We start from the raw sequence: 16,224 nt of genomic DNA on the forward strand, positions 1-16,224 counted from the left end.
ATTTCTGCAAAAAAGTATTTGCAGTGAGGATTATAGTGGTTGCAGTGTTGCAGTGGTTGGTTGCAGTGTATCCAGTCAACATAAGCGCAATGCTTTTAAAAATAAATAAATAGACAAATAGAAATAAAACAGCTGCACAGTGGTTAGTGCAGTCGCCTCACAGCAAAAAGGTCCTGGGTTCGAACCCAGGGCTTGTGCAACCTTGGGGGTCGTCCCGGGTCGTCCTCTGTGCGGAGTTTGCATGTTCTCCCCGTGTCTGCGTGGGTTTCCCGCGGATGCTCCGGTTTCCTCCCACAGTCCAAAGACATGCAGGTCAGGTGAATCAGCCGTACTAAATTGTTCCTAGGTGTGTGTGTGTGTGCGTGTGTTTGCGTGTGTGTGCGCGTCATCACTGTGGTGGACTGGCGGCCTGTCCAGGGTGTCTCCCCGCCTGCCGCCCAATGACTAATGTGATAAGCTCCAGCATCCCGCAACCTGAATACGGATAAGTGGCTTGGATAATGGAGGGATGGATGGATTTATAATGTTGATTTTTTTTAAAAAGACACACACACACAGAAATTAAATGTCTTACGACAGCATATATTTTTAGATGCACTCAGTCACAAACCTGAGTATAAACGTTGCTTTGTGAGTGAGTGAGTTAGAAGCCAGGTTCATGATGTGCTTTGCATTTACAAGAAAAAAAAAACATGGTAATGGAATATCCACAGCAAGGAAAATTTGATTATTCTTGGTTATTTTCCCAGAGTATTGTGGTACTCGGGCACTCGTGCCAGGAGGAATACCACTTCTGAACATAACTTGAATTTCAGGCTGAAGGTATGTCTAAATAATGTTCCTCAAGAATCTTAACGCAATTTAAAGACAGAAATACACATTGTGTTATCCCTAATAAAACACATATTAAGGCATGTATTCCCCCAGAGGGTTCAGAGCTCATGAGCAGCCAGAGGCTACACCTTTTAAACCAGACAGGGATTCAGTGTCGCTCTTGAGGACATGTTAACAGGGATGAACGCTTCGTCTGTTCAGGGATGGAACCTGTGACCCGCTGGTTAGGGAACTGGGTAAAATCCCAGTCCTGCAAACCATACAAAAGTGAAATTGTTGGAAAGTAATTAGCAACAGCTGCATAGTTATAAGACACAGCTTTCAAGTCTGCAACTGGAGCAGCCTGCAGTTATGTGTTAGATGCATGAACACAAAAATTCCTACCGTTGATGGTAGTTACACCTGCAGTTGTATTTCTATTTTAGTGTTGTTTTTCTGATCTACTGTGTGGTATTGAATTTGACAATCTGTTTCGAGGCTTGGGACGGAGGCGGGGGGGGGGGGGGCGGGGTGTCTGGCATTTAGAGAGATCATCCGGTAGCTAAGTGTTCATGGATCTGATCCCCTTAAAAGTCACGTCCATTAGTGGGCATGCTTCATGCCAAACTGTTTTCCAGCATGACAGAGCCACCTAGGAGCCAGCTCCCTGCAAGTGGTTTTCAGCAAAACGTCATTATCCCTGAACAAACCCTTTCAAAACAACAAGTTCTCCAACCCGTGCGACCATATAGGTTGTTTGTCCTCTAATACGACCCACAGGAGCGTTTCCCTAAATTAGCGCCTCTGTGCATTGTGGGTTTTTAAAACAATTTGAGAACAATACGTAGAATATGTAGTCAGTGCGTTTTGTGTTGTTTCGCCGTCTAGTTTAGTAACTAAGACCCTGTTTACACTTGGTTTTAAAATGCGTTTTGGGCGATCGGATCACAACAAGTGGACAGCGAGACACATCGCCGTTTACACCTGTGTCTATCATGCGTCTCTAGATGTGTCCTGCTGACCACTTGTGATCAGATTCCATTACTCCGAAGAAGATTTCCTGTTCTGTCCTTGCCGGGGACGCATCAGGATGCAGTAGCGTTTACACTACAAAAGATATGTGGTCAAATGCGTCCCAGACCACCTCGGCAAGTGGTTTGAGTAACCGGTTCACAAAACATTTTGGTGGTCGTTTACACTTGTGTTTAGCGCTGTCCACTTGTGATCCAATCACAAAAAAACGCATTTTAAAACCAAGTGTGAACAGGGTCTAAGATTGCTATTGGCAGCATGTTTACCTATGAGTAACGTTATAGGAGCTAACTTAACGCTAGCCAAAAGTTAGAAAGTCAGCTAGCGTGGACATTGTAACCGCTGTGTGACATTAAACTTTGCTTTTATTAATATTTGTTCTCGCGATAGCTTATGGAAGGAGATTGCTTATTGTTACAGGGAAAGTAACGTGATATAATGACGGAGGACCGTGAGGAAGTAGCTTAAAACACAACTATAGGTCGTAATAAGCTGCTTGTACAAACGACCTATGGGGTCGTTTTTTGGTGGAGGACGGTCTCTTACAAAAACACGCCAGGCCTCCTCCTGCCCACACAGTCATTTATTAAGAGGTGAGTCAGAGAGAATAAAGGCTGTGCAAATTCATATATTTGGGTAATTTTTAAGTTTTCTGTGCAAGTTGTGTCCCGGAGGCTGAGCCACCTAATCTGTTTCCTTTTGTTTACGCCGCCTTCTCCGAGCTTGTATTTCCATTTTAAGCAGGGTGTATTTATACACAGTCTTGGGAAAGTTAGGTGTACCAGTACTAAACACTTCTCTCTGTCACCCAAGCTGTCAATGAGCTGTAGACATAGAAACTATATTAAACCGTGCAGTTGTGATGGCGGTAAAAGAAAAAATAATCACGCTGAAAACTGACACTCATGAGAAGGACTACGTCTGTTGCTAAACTCGGCGTATTAGCGTCGGTGTGTACGCGGACCTAAGCGTTTTCTGCTGGTATCTCCTGTACACGCAGTCAACTATACTGATGATATACATTTGTACACACTCACACAAGTGTACACAAAAATCAAACTCAAAGCACACAAATATAGATATAGTGGAAACACACAACAGCATACACACACAAATGCACCCATCCAGGCCATAGCTGTCCACAATGTCACACGGGGCCATTTTTACTTAAAAACACACGTGCACAAATGCACATGAAAATCCAGACTACATGGCTAAGAAGCATGCGTACCTACACACTTATCTACGATATACAAAATTAAAAATGTACACTTCTCCATCGTTCACGTTGTTTTTCTCACACATTCTCTTTTTTGGGGGGTCCCCCCCTTTTCTCCCCAATTGTACTTGGCCAATGACCTTATTTTCCAAGTCGTCCCGGTCGCTGCTCCACCCCCTCTGCCGATCCGGGGAGGGCTGCAGACTACCACATGCCTCCTCTGATACATGCCCAGAGAGCATCCGGATGTGGGCCACTTCAGACAATGATGCGGCACTGATGGCCTTCTTCTGGCCCTGACAAAATGGACGTGAGCCTGAAGTGGCCCACATGTATAACAGCAAATATGGCCTAAATATACCAAATCAGTTGTGGGCCTTTTCTGGCAAAGATGCGGTGCTCTCGGCAACATGTAATCTGAATGTGACCCTGAAGTGGCCCGTGTGGTAAATGGTGAATATGGCCCAAATATCACAAAACAAATATGGGCCACCTTTGGCAAATATGTGGCTCATGCAGCATTGCTATGGCTTGGTTCTGGCCCAGATCTGGCAAACAGGAGCGGACCGCCCAAGTGCCACCATTCACTTAGTATGTGGGCTGGATGAAGTGTCGGGTGTGGGACAGGTCCGGGCCACAGCAATTTTGCTATCTGGGTGTGGAGTCGCCAGCCGCTTCTTTTCGCCTGATAGTGAGGAGTTTCGCCAGGGGGACGCTATTCCCCCCCAGTTCCCCCTGCCCCTTGAACAGGCACCCCGACTGACCAGAGGAGGCGCTATAGTGCAGGGACCAGGACACATACCCACATTCGGCTTCCCACCTGCAGACACGGCCAGTTGTGTCTGTAGGAACGCCTGACCAAGCCGGAGGTAAAATGGGAATTCAAACCGGTGATCCCCGGAATAGAAGGGCAACGGAGTAGACCACTACACTACCCGGACGCCACACATTCCCGACTACATACACACTCACTCACACGTGCACTCGCTTGTTCAAAAACTCACTCTCGTTCTCACAAAAACACACAATTACACACCCGTACGTACATAAATGCTAGTTTCTGTCTTTCTGTCTCTACCCTCACACGTTCCCCAACACCAGACACCTTCCTTTATCCGTACCCGTGTTATGAAACGCTGTCTCACTTAGAGTCCTCTCCTGTCATCATGAGAGATTTACTGTAGAAAGATTCTTGTGTTATCTTCCAAATGAGCTGCTGTGCTGTGTATTTGAGTAGCTGTCCCCAACTTTCTCCTCTAACAATTGATCTAAAAGTGCATTGCACAACATCACCACTGAAATAAAAGCACGACGTCATAAGCTTCTACGGTGTCTTATTAAGCGAATATCAGGTCATGACATTCCGAGTATTAAATATATTGTGAATACATGTATTATAACACACAAGCATCTCATTTGGCGTGACACCACAAATTTGGCAGCACAAAAGACCTCTCACATTTGGTAATGGTGGCAAAAAGTTTCTGAGGTCAGAAACTTAGTGTTCTTATTAACAGACTTCTGAAAAATACATCCATTCATCCATTATCCAAGCCACTTATCCGAATTTAGGTCGCCGGATGCTGGAGCCTATCCCAGCAGTCATTGGGCAGCAAGTGTGGAGACACCCTGGACAGGCCGCCAGACCATCACAAGGCCGACACACACATTCACACCTAGGGACAATTTAGTACGGCCAATTCCCCTGACCGACATGTCTTTGGGAGGAAACCGGAGCACCCAGAGGAAACCCATGCGGACACGGGGAGAACATGCAAACTCCACACAGAGGACGACCTGGGATGACCCCCAAGATTGGACTACCCCTGGGGCTGGAACCCAGGACTCTCTTGCTATGAAGTGACCGCGCTAACCACTGCGCCACCGTGCCCAGTGTCCATTAATGTGGCTAATATGCTCAACATCACTGTGGGTACACATACATGGCCTTCTGATGCTTTCTTAACTGCTGGAACAGGTTTGTAGTGTTGCCCCATGTTGTAGCTACAGTAGCAAGGCAAGTTCTGCACAATACCTGACTCTTGAGTAGCATCTTCTTTCCTAAATCCAAAATAGGTCCAGACAACTGACATACTGCGCCTCTTTTTTTAATTTTTAATTTTTTGGGATTTTCCCCCTTTTTCTCCCCAATTGTATCCGGCCATTTACCCCACTATTCCGAGTCGTCCAGGTCACTGCTATACCCTCTCTGCCAATCCGGGGAGGGCTGCAGACTACCACATGCCTCCTCCGATACATGTTGAGTCGCCAGCCACTTCTTATCACCTGACAGTGAGGCGTTTCACCAGGGGGATGTAGCGCGTGGGAGGATCACGCTATTCCCTCCAGTTCCCCCTCCTCTCCGAATAGAAGCCTCGACCAACCAGAGGAGGCGCTAGTGCAGCGACCAGGACACATACCCACATCCTGCTTCCCACCCGCAGACACGGCCAGTTGTGTCTGTAGGGACGCCCAACCAAGCCAAAGGAAACACGGGGATTCGAACGGCAACGGAATAGACCGCCACGCTATGTGGACGCCATACTGCTCCTCTTTGACACTAAAGTCACCTCTTCAGTGTTCGGTTCTGCCGAGGCCATGTTCACAAGATAGTAGTGTTACTGCTAGAATCAAAGTGTAGCGTGAGAAATACACTTGAGCACAAATCAATATGGTCAGCAGATTTCTTTCTTGGCATCATCTTGAGCCGCCTTAACAAATTGCATTTGAGCATCGGCATGAGCATCTATGATCCGACTTAAAATTTTTGTGCGGAAATCTCAGAAATTACAGACAAGCCAGTAAAAAAGACAGTTGGGTGATTGCTCTTCTTTCCACATGACCTCATCTGTCTCAGCTGCGAGACAGCTTTTTGTCTACCGGCCCAGGTTGATTGTACTTTTTGTTACCATGTCCCCCACCAACAAAGTTTATAAACCAGAATAGGGCCCTCAAAGGGGGTCCTACTCCCTCATGTAGGGCCCTCATGATTGGCCACCTGCCAAAGCAACTAATGGAGGAGGCAAGTTTGCCTGCCAATGCCAAAATTCAGCAGCATTTGTCTGCTGGGTAGCAACCATTATTATTTTCCCACGGCTGCTGGTTAAGACGTAAGCTGCATTGACATTTATGGAAGCCGAGAACGGCTGTGCTCGCAATTGTCCCCCCCCCCTTTTCTCCCCAATTGTATCCGGCCAACTACCCCACTCTTCCGAGCCGTCCCGGTTTATGTTCCACCCCCTCTGCCAGTCCAGGGAGGGCTGCAGACTACCACATGCCTCTTCCAATACATATGGAGTCGCCAGCCGCTTCTTTTCACCTGACAGTGAGGAGTTTCACCAGGGGGACGTAGCGCATGGGGGGATCACGCTATCCCCCCCCGAACAGTCGCCCCGACCGACCAGAGGAGGCGCTAGTGCAGCGATCAGGACACATACCCACATCCGGCTTCCCACCTGCAGACACGGCCAATTGTGTCTGTAGGGACGCTCGACCAAGCTGGAGGTAACACAGGGATTCGAACCGGCGATCCCTGTGCTGGTAGGCAATGGAATAGACTGCTACGCCACCTGGACGCCCCGCAATTATTTGTTTTAAAGCTGTCATCTCGATATCACGAGTAAATTATCTCGTTATTTCGAGATAGCAAAGCTCGTTTTCTTGGGATAATGAGCTGATTATTGAGAACTCGAAAAATTAGTGTCTGGTGTGGTTGATCACCGCAGTCGCACCACCTACATTTCGGGTAGGCGTGGTCATGCTATCTCCGCTTAAAAACTGATCGTGCATCTACATTGATTTGTACGGTATCCCATTCAGTTGTACATGGGCATGTTTTAAAATTAAAAAAAAAATTAAATCAAATTTTTATCAGTAAACTCCGCAATATTCTTGTTCAGCATGTCCCCAAGTACCTCTGTGATGATTTGCACCATCACCATGTAATGCTTTGGTCGGTACTGTAGCAATTAATATAGCAATTAATTTGCAACAGAGATATGGGGCATACCACGTGACTGGCAGTGAGTGCGTGATGTTGCCCTCAAGGTCAAATGCAGCCAATTTTTCTATGCCAGCGAAGAAGAAATAGAGGCACACATGGTTAAAAATTATTTACAGAGGACTTCCTCCTAGAAGTTTCTCTAGTTGCAGGCAGTATGTAGGGATCTGAGCTAGCAAGTGGGCAGATTTGCAGGGCAGTGTGCAGAGGCCCATGTTGACTTCAAATTCTGCAGTAGGCACAGGCTTGCTGGCATAAAACAGTCGAATACTTCACACACCATCCACCAGTGTGGAGTTGTCTGGAATTGGTCTACCCTGCCACTAGTTGGTTTATGTTTATCTGGTTGGCAAGTAGCTCCATTTCCTTTTCCAGTCCATTGCCTTTGTTTACATCTCTGCGCTACCAATCTGGTGGTGAAAGCTGCAGCTTGTATTCAAACACTCATGTTGTGTTCAAGTGCTCATAGGGAGAGACGTCTTTGACTATGGCTTGAGTTTGGATAATTTGTTTTCCACAGAAAATCTACACTGTACAGATGTGGTGCTACTGAAGTGATTTAATGAAGATGTGAATGCTGCTTGCCGAGTGAAAGACCTTTGAGAATTGTAAGTGATTTGCGCTATAATCGGTAGTGTAAGTGTATCCGGCATGGTGCGTATCTAATCATCCAACCTGGGGCTTTCAACCCATTTAAACCCTTAAATATGACCAGGCCAAAGTGTGTGTGAGTGTTTGTGCGTGTGTTTGAAACAAGTGAGTGTGATTTAGGTTGACGTGAATGGGTCAAGAAAGAGGAACAAATTTTGACAGGAACGCGAGAAAACAAACAAGAGATCCTGACCTCAGTCTGTTGAAGTGGGTCTTTCTCATGGGATGGGGGTCGGAGGGTTGAACTGATGAATTTCACTCCAAAAAAACTTGTATTTAAATTTACTTACTTATGTCTCCACACATATCAGAATACCATTACAGTATTCAGAAAACTGTATAGTATTTTGTAGAATCCCTGCTGTTTGCACATTTTTCCTTTTCTGAACTTTTTAGATTTTCTTTTTGTTAACTGTACAGGAGAAACCAATTATTCCTTTACTTCCCTTGCATACCTAACTTCTACTTCTGCTTATAATCTCCTCTTATTGTGCCGTATCATATCCTACATGTCTCACTGAAGCATCCAGGTGGGTAAGATTCCTTCTCTGGAAAATTACTAGATTTTTTCAAGGAAAAAAAACCCTGACTTGTTTTTCTGATCCATGTCATCAGACATGATGATAATGGTGCGACTTTGAAAATAGAGCCAAGTGTGGCTCCCATGGTTGGACGCCGGGCGGACCACCGTATAGCTGCAGTGGTAGTAGGGGTGTTACAGGCGGAGTGTTTATGTGAATGACACCATCGAGGCTGAGGATGCTTGACCCCTCGCATACCTCCCCAACATAGCGGAAATGACTTCTCCCTGTGTAATACCCTCGCTCCCCCTCCCCACCCCCCTTCTCCCCCCACCTCCTCTCCTGGCTTGTCCCCCTCCCTCCTTCGTTTCTCTACTTGTAGTTTTACAAGAATGTAAACACCACCAAAAAATGTGAGGGTATTAGATAGAGGGAGATGATGTGAGTGTTTGTGTGTTAGCGCGTGCGTGTGTGTGTGTTTGTGTGTGTGTGGCCGCACACTAACTGCATGCGTGCAGCTCTGTCTCCATGTGCATATGGCTTCAAGTTTGCATAGTTGCACATGTGTTTAACTACGTATCAGACATTGCCAAAGGTACTCTAATGAGAGCTGTTACAGAGGCTGTGGACTAAATGACTCCTGTGGAGAGGAAAACATGAAATAGCGGATTGGAATTCAGGCCTACAGTTCTTCTCCACAGGGGCGGCAGTAAGAAACATTGCTTGGTCCTGATCCAGGAACACCAAAACAAGACTTTAACAGTATCCTATCTCCCTTTGTTCTCTCTAGCAGTGTCTGAATTGTCAGTACATTCTGTCTGTCTACTGCATATATATTGTGTAGGTCCTCCTTGTGCCACCAAACCAACTCTGACCCGTCGAGGTATGGACTACACAAGACCTCTGAAGGTGTCCTCTGGTATCTGGCACCAAGACGTTCACAGCAGATCCTTTAATTCCTGTAAATTGCGAGGTGGGGCTTCCATGGATCGACTTGTTTTTCCAGCACATCTCACAGATGCTCAATCAGATTGATATCCGGGGAATTTCGAGGCCACGGCAACACCTCGAACTCTTGGTCATGTTCCTCAAACCATTCCTGAGGACGCAGGGGCGGGGACACGGTGCCACGAAGCCTTCTGCAAGGCTCTGGTGTGAGTCTTGATGCGGGTGTAGCCACGTTTAAACCTGTCATGAGCCAATTAGGCTGACTCGAGACAGGTGCAACAACACTAAATCAAATATTCCTCTGGGATATTTTAAAAAGTCTAGTACGCCCAAATCGATGAGTAAAAATGAAGCCACAGGCAAAGGAAATGCTGAACAATTTATGGTTTATCATACACCGATGCCTATTGAATTAGCTTTTCCATCACGCTGGCACACAACATAAAGGGGTATAATTACGATTTTCAACACTATGTTGTACAGACAACACTCCATTAGCAATCATATTACTGTATCTTTGAAACTTCCTGGCTTGCCAATAGACTACATTGCATAAGAACATGGACAGCGTGTCTATGTTCCCTCAACCCTATTTCACTGAACTCGGCTAAACTTAACCTAACCTACCTTAGCCTGACTTAACCTCAACCTCTACCTAACCCGAACACTAACCCAACCAACACTTACCTTAACCCAACACTTACCATAACCTAACCTTAACCCAACACTTACCATAACCTAACCTTAACCCAACATTTACCATAATCTAACCTTAACCCAAGGTTTACCATAACCTAACCTTAACCCAACACTTACCATAACCTAACCTTAATCCAACACTTACCATAACCCAACCTTAACCCAACACTTACCATAACCTAACCTTAACCCAACACTTACCATAACCTAACCTTAACCCAACACTTACCATAACCCAACACTTACCATAACCTAACCTTAACCCAACATTTACCATAACCTAACCTTAACCCAACACTTACCATAACCCAACCTTAACCCAACACTTACCATAGCCTAACCTTAACCCAACACTTACCATAATCTAACCTTAACCCAACACTTACCATAACCTAACCTTAACCCAACACTTGCCATAGCCCAACCTTAACCCAACACTTACCATAGCCTAACCTTAACCCAATACTTAACATAACCTAACCTTAACCGATAGCCAACCTGTTTGACAGCTAACCCACTGGGCTGAGGGAACATAGGGATGACCCCAGAACATGCTAATATCAGTGAATGGTAGATAAAATGGTTAAGGGACTGCATTTATATTGCACTTTTCTAGTCTACCGACCACTCAAAGTGCTTTACAGTGATGGCGGAGGCTGCCATACAAGACACCAACCTGCTCATCCGGAGCAGTTAGGGGTTCAGTGTCTTGCTCAAGGACACTAGGACATGCTCTCTGGAGGAGCCAGGGATCGAACTAGCAACCGTCCGATCACTAGACGACCCGCTCTACCTCCTGAGCCATGCCGCCCCACACCTGTATAATGAAGTGTTGTTTGTATTTTCGTAATGTCATTATGATATTACAATAAAATGTCAATTCCCTTTACAATTATAATTTTAAAATTGTCTCTCTTTGGGCATCTGGGTAGCATAGCAGTCTATTCCGTTACCTACCCACATAGGGATCACCGGTTCGAATCCCCGTGTTATCTCCTGCTTGGTCGGACATCCCTACAGACACAATTGGTCATGTCTGCGGGTGGGAAGCCAGATGTGGGTATGTGCCCTGGTCGCTGCACTAGCGCCTCCTCTGGTCGGTTGGGGCACCTGTTCAGGGGGGAGGGGGAACTGGGAGGAATAGCATGATCCTTCCACACGGTACGTCCCCCTGGTGAAACTCCTCACTGTCAGGTGAAAAGAAGCGGCTGGCGACTCCATATGTATCGGAGGAGGCATGTGGTTGTCTGCAGCCCTCCCCGGATCGGCAAAGGGGGTGGAGCAGCGACCAGGAAAGCTCAGAAGAGTGGGGTAATTGGCCGGATACAAATGGGGAGAAAAGGGGGAAAAATCCAAAAAAAAATTGTCTCTTCCTACTTTGAATGAATTCCGCCATTATCCAAGCCGCTTACCCGAATTCGAGTTGCGGGGATGCTGGAGCCTATCCCAGCAGTCATGGGGCAGCAGGTGGGGTGACACCCTGGACAGGCCGCCAAGTCCTATCAGAGTAATTAATTTATTTTGATGATTAAAAACAACACAGACAGTGGGTTAGGTGGTGCAGTGGTTAGCGCGGTCGCATAACAGCATGAAGGTTCTGGGTTCGAGCCCCGGGGTAGTCCAACCTTGGGGGTCATCCTGGGTCGTCCTCTGTATGGAGTTTACATGTTCCCCCGTGTCTGTGTAAGTTTCCTCCAGGAGCTCCAGTTTCCTCCCATAGTCCAAAGACATCTGGGTCAGGTGAATCGGCTGTACCAAATTGCCCCTATGAATGTGTGTGTGTGTGTGTGTGTCGGCCCTGTGTGATGGGCTGGCGGCCTGTCCAGGGTGTCTCCTCGCCTGCTGCCCAAGGACTGCTGGGATAGGCTCCAGCATCCCCGCAACCCTGAGAGCAGGATAAGTGGTTCAGATAATGGATGGATGATAAGTAAAACACATGTAACACTGCCGCCAGTCATACATTAAAAATCACTGAGGATGAAAACGAAATAAAGCTCGAAGGTTATTTCCATTGTGGTTTATTTCCATTGTGGTCCTCTAGTATAACACTTATCACACCACAAGATACAAGCAAAACAGCAAACGAAGACAACACAACATATAACAAGGCAGCATATTACCTTTCATCTTACAGTTTGTCTTTTACTGTCCTCATATTCCTTCCTTCAGGGGCTAGTCATCTCTCCTTCACTGTCTCCATGGTTGTTCTCGTCCTGTCTCTGGTAGTTGAGTGGTGTAGCTGAGCGCTAGCTCGGAGGGCTAAGCTAACCTTGCACTGAAACTGAGACACTCCCAGGGAGGAGGTGTTAGGGTTCAGCATCAACAAAGTCAACCAACTATGAGACGACTGCTACTTAAACAGCAACGAGGAAAAAAATAGGTTTATCTTGGAGACATCATGGAGATTTTTCACTAGAACGACCAAGGCCGCCATTTTGACGGTTTTGGATTTTCAAAGTTTAATAACTTTGCGGGGAAAAAAAGATACAGACCTGCCGCTCCCTGAATGCTCCTAAAATTGCATTAAAATGAGTTTTAGATCAATTGCACATAAAAAGTTATGATAAGATCTACCTAAAACGACCATGAGCAGTCAAAAAGACGGCGTGTAATTTGCACGTCATGGTGTGCGTCATGTCACTATGATGTGTTGGTCGCGTCATTGCCTTCGCGACGTTCATTGCTCTGTTGTAGAGACACGCCAGCGTTCTCCAGTGCAGAGTAATAGTCTGAACTTGATTTGTGATTATTTCCAACATGTCTGGGTACAGATGCCGTTTCATACGCACCATGACTACCACCGAGGTGCTGCAGTATGTACGGGCATTGGACAGCGGCCATTTTAAATTGTTTGAAAAATAGTATTGAAGTTGTTACAATGTTAATTTTGGTGTCAGTTAGCTTCATAACAGACATACTAACATATGTAATGCATTAATATCTCAACTGGGTATTTATCTTGGCATGGTCGTTCTAGTAAGTTCCGGTCGTTGTTTGGCACTGTTTCAATGGTTATTGTCAGTTCTTTCTTTATGTTTCACGTTTTATAGGCCTTGTTACGGTTGTTAGATTAGCAATATGTGTTTTCCGTTTTGTTTTTCAGGTTAATATTTTCACTTTTTCAATTTTGCTATTCAAGTTCAACCATGTCTCTCTGGAGTTTAAATTGTTTACAAATAGTATTATAGTGGTTAAAATGTTAATTTTGGTGTCAGTCGTTTCCTAACAGACACACTAACGTATGCAATGCATTAATATCTCAATCTTGACAGAAGACCGAGTTTAAAAAGCAGCAGTCATTTTGACGGCCCGTGGTCGTTTTGGGGAGGAGTGAAATCCCGGTCGTTCTCAGCCTCTCTGATGTCAGCAGGAAGACTGTTCCAAAGAAAAGTACAGATTTCATCTGTTCATCCCATTCTTACAGTGTCACTTGTGTTTGTGTGTGTGTGTGTGTGTGTGTGTGTGTGTGTGTGTGTGTGTGTGTGTGTGTGTGTGTGTGTGTGTGTGTGTGTGTGTGTGCGCGCGCCTTCGAAGTCCTCTTAGACTGTTGTATAAATAGAACGTTCCCTCCTCAAGTGATGAAGTTACCACCTGTAGCCCCGTCACGGCTGGAACTAATACATTATCACACACACACACACACACACTCTCTCTCTCTCTCTCACACAGCAGGGCAAATAGGGTACAGTGGGGGTTGTAAAGTGTATGTTTGATAGTGTGGGAGAGAACTGAGAGGAGCACTTTGACCTCTTTTTGGTCTATTACTCCTCCACAACTCCCCCTCTTATCTTCCCCTCTCTTGCTTTCTCTGTTTCTATCTGTGCATGTGTGTGTGTGTGTGTGTGTGGCTAATACAGTGCTGACTGAGTCAACAGGGCAGAGAAAAAGAGTGAGTGAGAGAAACGTGAGCGTTAGCATGATTTCCTCTTGCAAGGGGATGTGAGAAAGCTGTGAAAAGAAGCAAGCACCGGAAAAGGAGATGTGATTTGGGATTGATTCTGTTACTCGGGACAGTTCAGTGTGAAACCGTTCAACCTTACTTCCATGTAGAAATCGTAGCTGTAGTATCGCTGTAACGTACACAATACTTGTCACCACTGTAGCAGACTGGCATGTTTGTGCCCCCATCGCCGCCATCGACAAACTCTCACACATTGCATACAGGTACTGTACATATAGGCAGTGTAGAACAGCTCTCTTGGCAGGAGATTGTCGATTCCTTTTTGGGGGGGGGGGGGGTTTTCCCCACTTTTTCTCACCAATTGTATCCGGCCAATTACCTTGCTCTTCCGTGCCGTCCCGGTCGCTGCTCCACCCCCTCTGCCAATCCAGGGAGGGCTGCAGACTACCACATGCCTCCTCCGATACATGTGGAGTCACCAGCCGCTTCTTTTCACCTGACAGTAAGGAGTTTTGCCAGGGGGACGTAGCACGTGGGAGGATCACGCTATTCCCCCCAGTCCCCCCCCCCCCCGAACAGGCGCCCCGACTGACCAGAGGAGGCGCTAGTGCAGTGACCAGGACACATACCCACGACCCGGCTTCACACTCGCAGACACTGCCAAGTGTGTCTGTAGGGACGCCTGACCAAGCCGGAGGTAACACGGGGATTCGAACCGGCGATCCCCGTGTTTGTAAGAAACGTAATAGATCGCTACACTACCCAGACACCTGGGAGCTGTAGTTTTTATCGTCATATCTCCTGCCACACTATACGATGGTGGCAAATTTTCTTACACTGCTTGAACTTGGTTGGTGCCTTTGACTGCATGGATCAGCACTCTGTTGGCTGTCCTTAACCCTGTCACACTGAATGAAAGACCCAAGACAGCCGACCATTGGGCCTCAGTCAACAAATTTTTTCTTACACACCCGTCGAATTTTTTAGTCCAGATAATGGTCTGACAGCCGGAGTGCCTGATGGTTGTTTGTAATTCCTTCCCCCTAACATCTATTGTCTACACCCAGGCTTGCAAACACATCAGTGTTTGTCAGTTGGTGTCTAAATTCTGGGGATACCCAGGTTCTACACTGGTCTGTCAGACAAACTTCAGGGCTAAAACATTCCATGGGTGTGTAAGAACAAATTTGTACGTACGAACAATCGATGAATTAGGCCCAAGGTTCACGACAAAAGATTTTGTCCACGACTTGAACATTTTTATTCTGAGATGGTGCTAAGATAGCCAAAAATCACACCGTGTGGGGGAGACTTCAGGGAAGTTTTCCTTATAGATCTCTTAAGGATTCCACTTCCTGCTCAAGCACAATTCACCAGGGGGAAAACCTGACCTTGCTCCCTCTGGCTGAAGGATACCGTACACCTCCTCTTGTGACAACTAGGGTTGCAGTGCTGGAGAATAAACTTGACTGGAGTCCACATTTTGGAGCTCTGGGTCTCATCTAGCATCTCGTAGCACAGTGACTTGGACTTCATTCAGTCTCGGACAACATTGAGCTCAATGACTTTCCAAGACCGGTCAAGTGCAAAACTTCAATTTACTGTTCTTTCTTTTTTTTTTGTTGAAGTGAATATCAAACTTCAACTGAGGCGATCAAAAAGGTGCAATCTAATTTGTTTCTTTTTCATTTTTCATTAATTTAATGTCTGAAACATTGGAAAGTTGGAATCTGAAACATTCCCAAGCCCAAATAGATACTATAGTGTGGTGGAATTTTGACTTCTACTATGATGGCGAGCTACTACAGTTACAGTCACGGTGTTGATTTCGACTTGTACTGTTCTGGTGTCAGTCTTTTGGCCCCATTGGTCTTTAGTTTCACTATAGCCATGTACTACGGTATGTACGGTATGTACGGTATTTAAAAGCATAATAATACTATATAACATACAGATTACTACTGTATTCACTCCCTTCACTACTGACATCGCAGACCCACCATTACTAATTTTTCTCTTTTGTTAATTATATCTTACTTTAAATAGTTCAGATAGTTTAAGCTTTGGTGTGTGCCTCCCTTATTGTTACCGCGCTTATTGCACTCTAGAAGGAAGGGAAAGGGGGGAAGAGAGTGGTACAGAGAGAGGGACGGAAGGAAGCAGGGGACAGGGAACTAGTAAGTGAGGGTGTGAGAAGAGAGAGAGAGAGAAAGTGGGAAAGCGAGAAGAGGATGGGGGGGGGTTAGAGCGAGAGGGGTGAAGGAAGGCGGTGACACGGCCATGGGAACTTGTCTTTTGCCGATGCTACAAACACTGCAGTTGTCCGCCTTGCCAGCGTTGTTGTTTTGTTTTCACACGGCCTTCAACCTCACCCAGTGGACCACAGATGGGGTTGACATTTCTCAAAGCAGTTTCTACTCACAGCCGTCACCGCTACCAA

Source organism: Lampris incognitus, chromosome 5 (genome assembly GCF_029633865.1).
Source record: "Lampris incognitus isolate fLamInc1 chromosome 5, fLamInc1.hap2, whole genome shotgun sequence".
Lineage (NCBI taxonomy): Eukaryota > Metazoa > Chordata > Actinopteri > Lampriformes > Lampridae > Lampris > Lampris incognitus.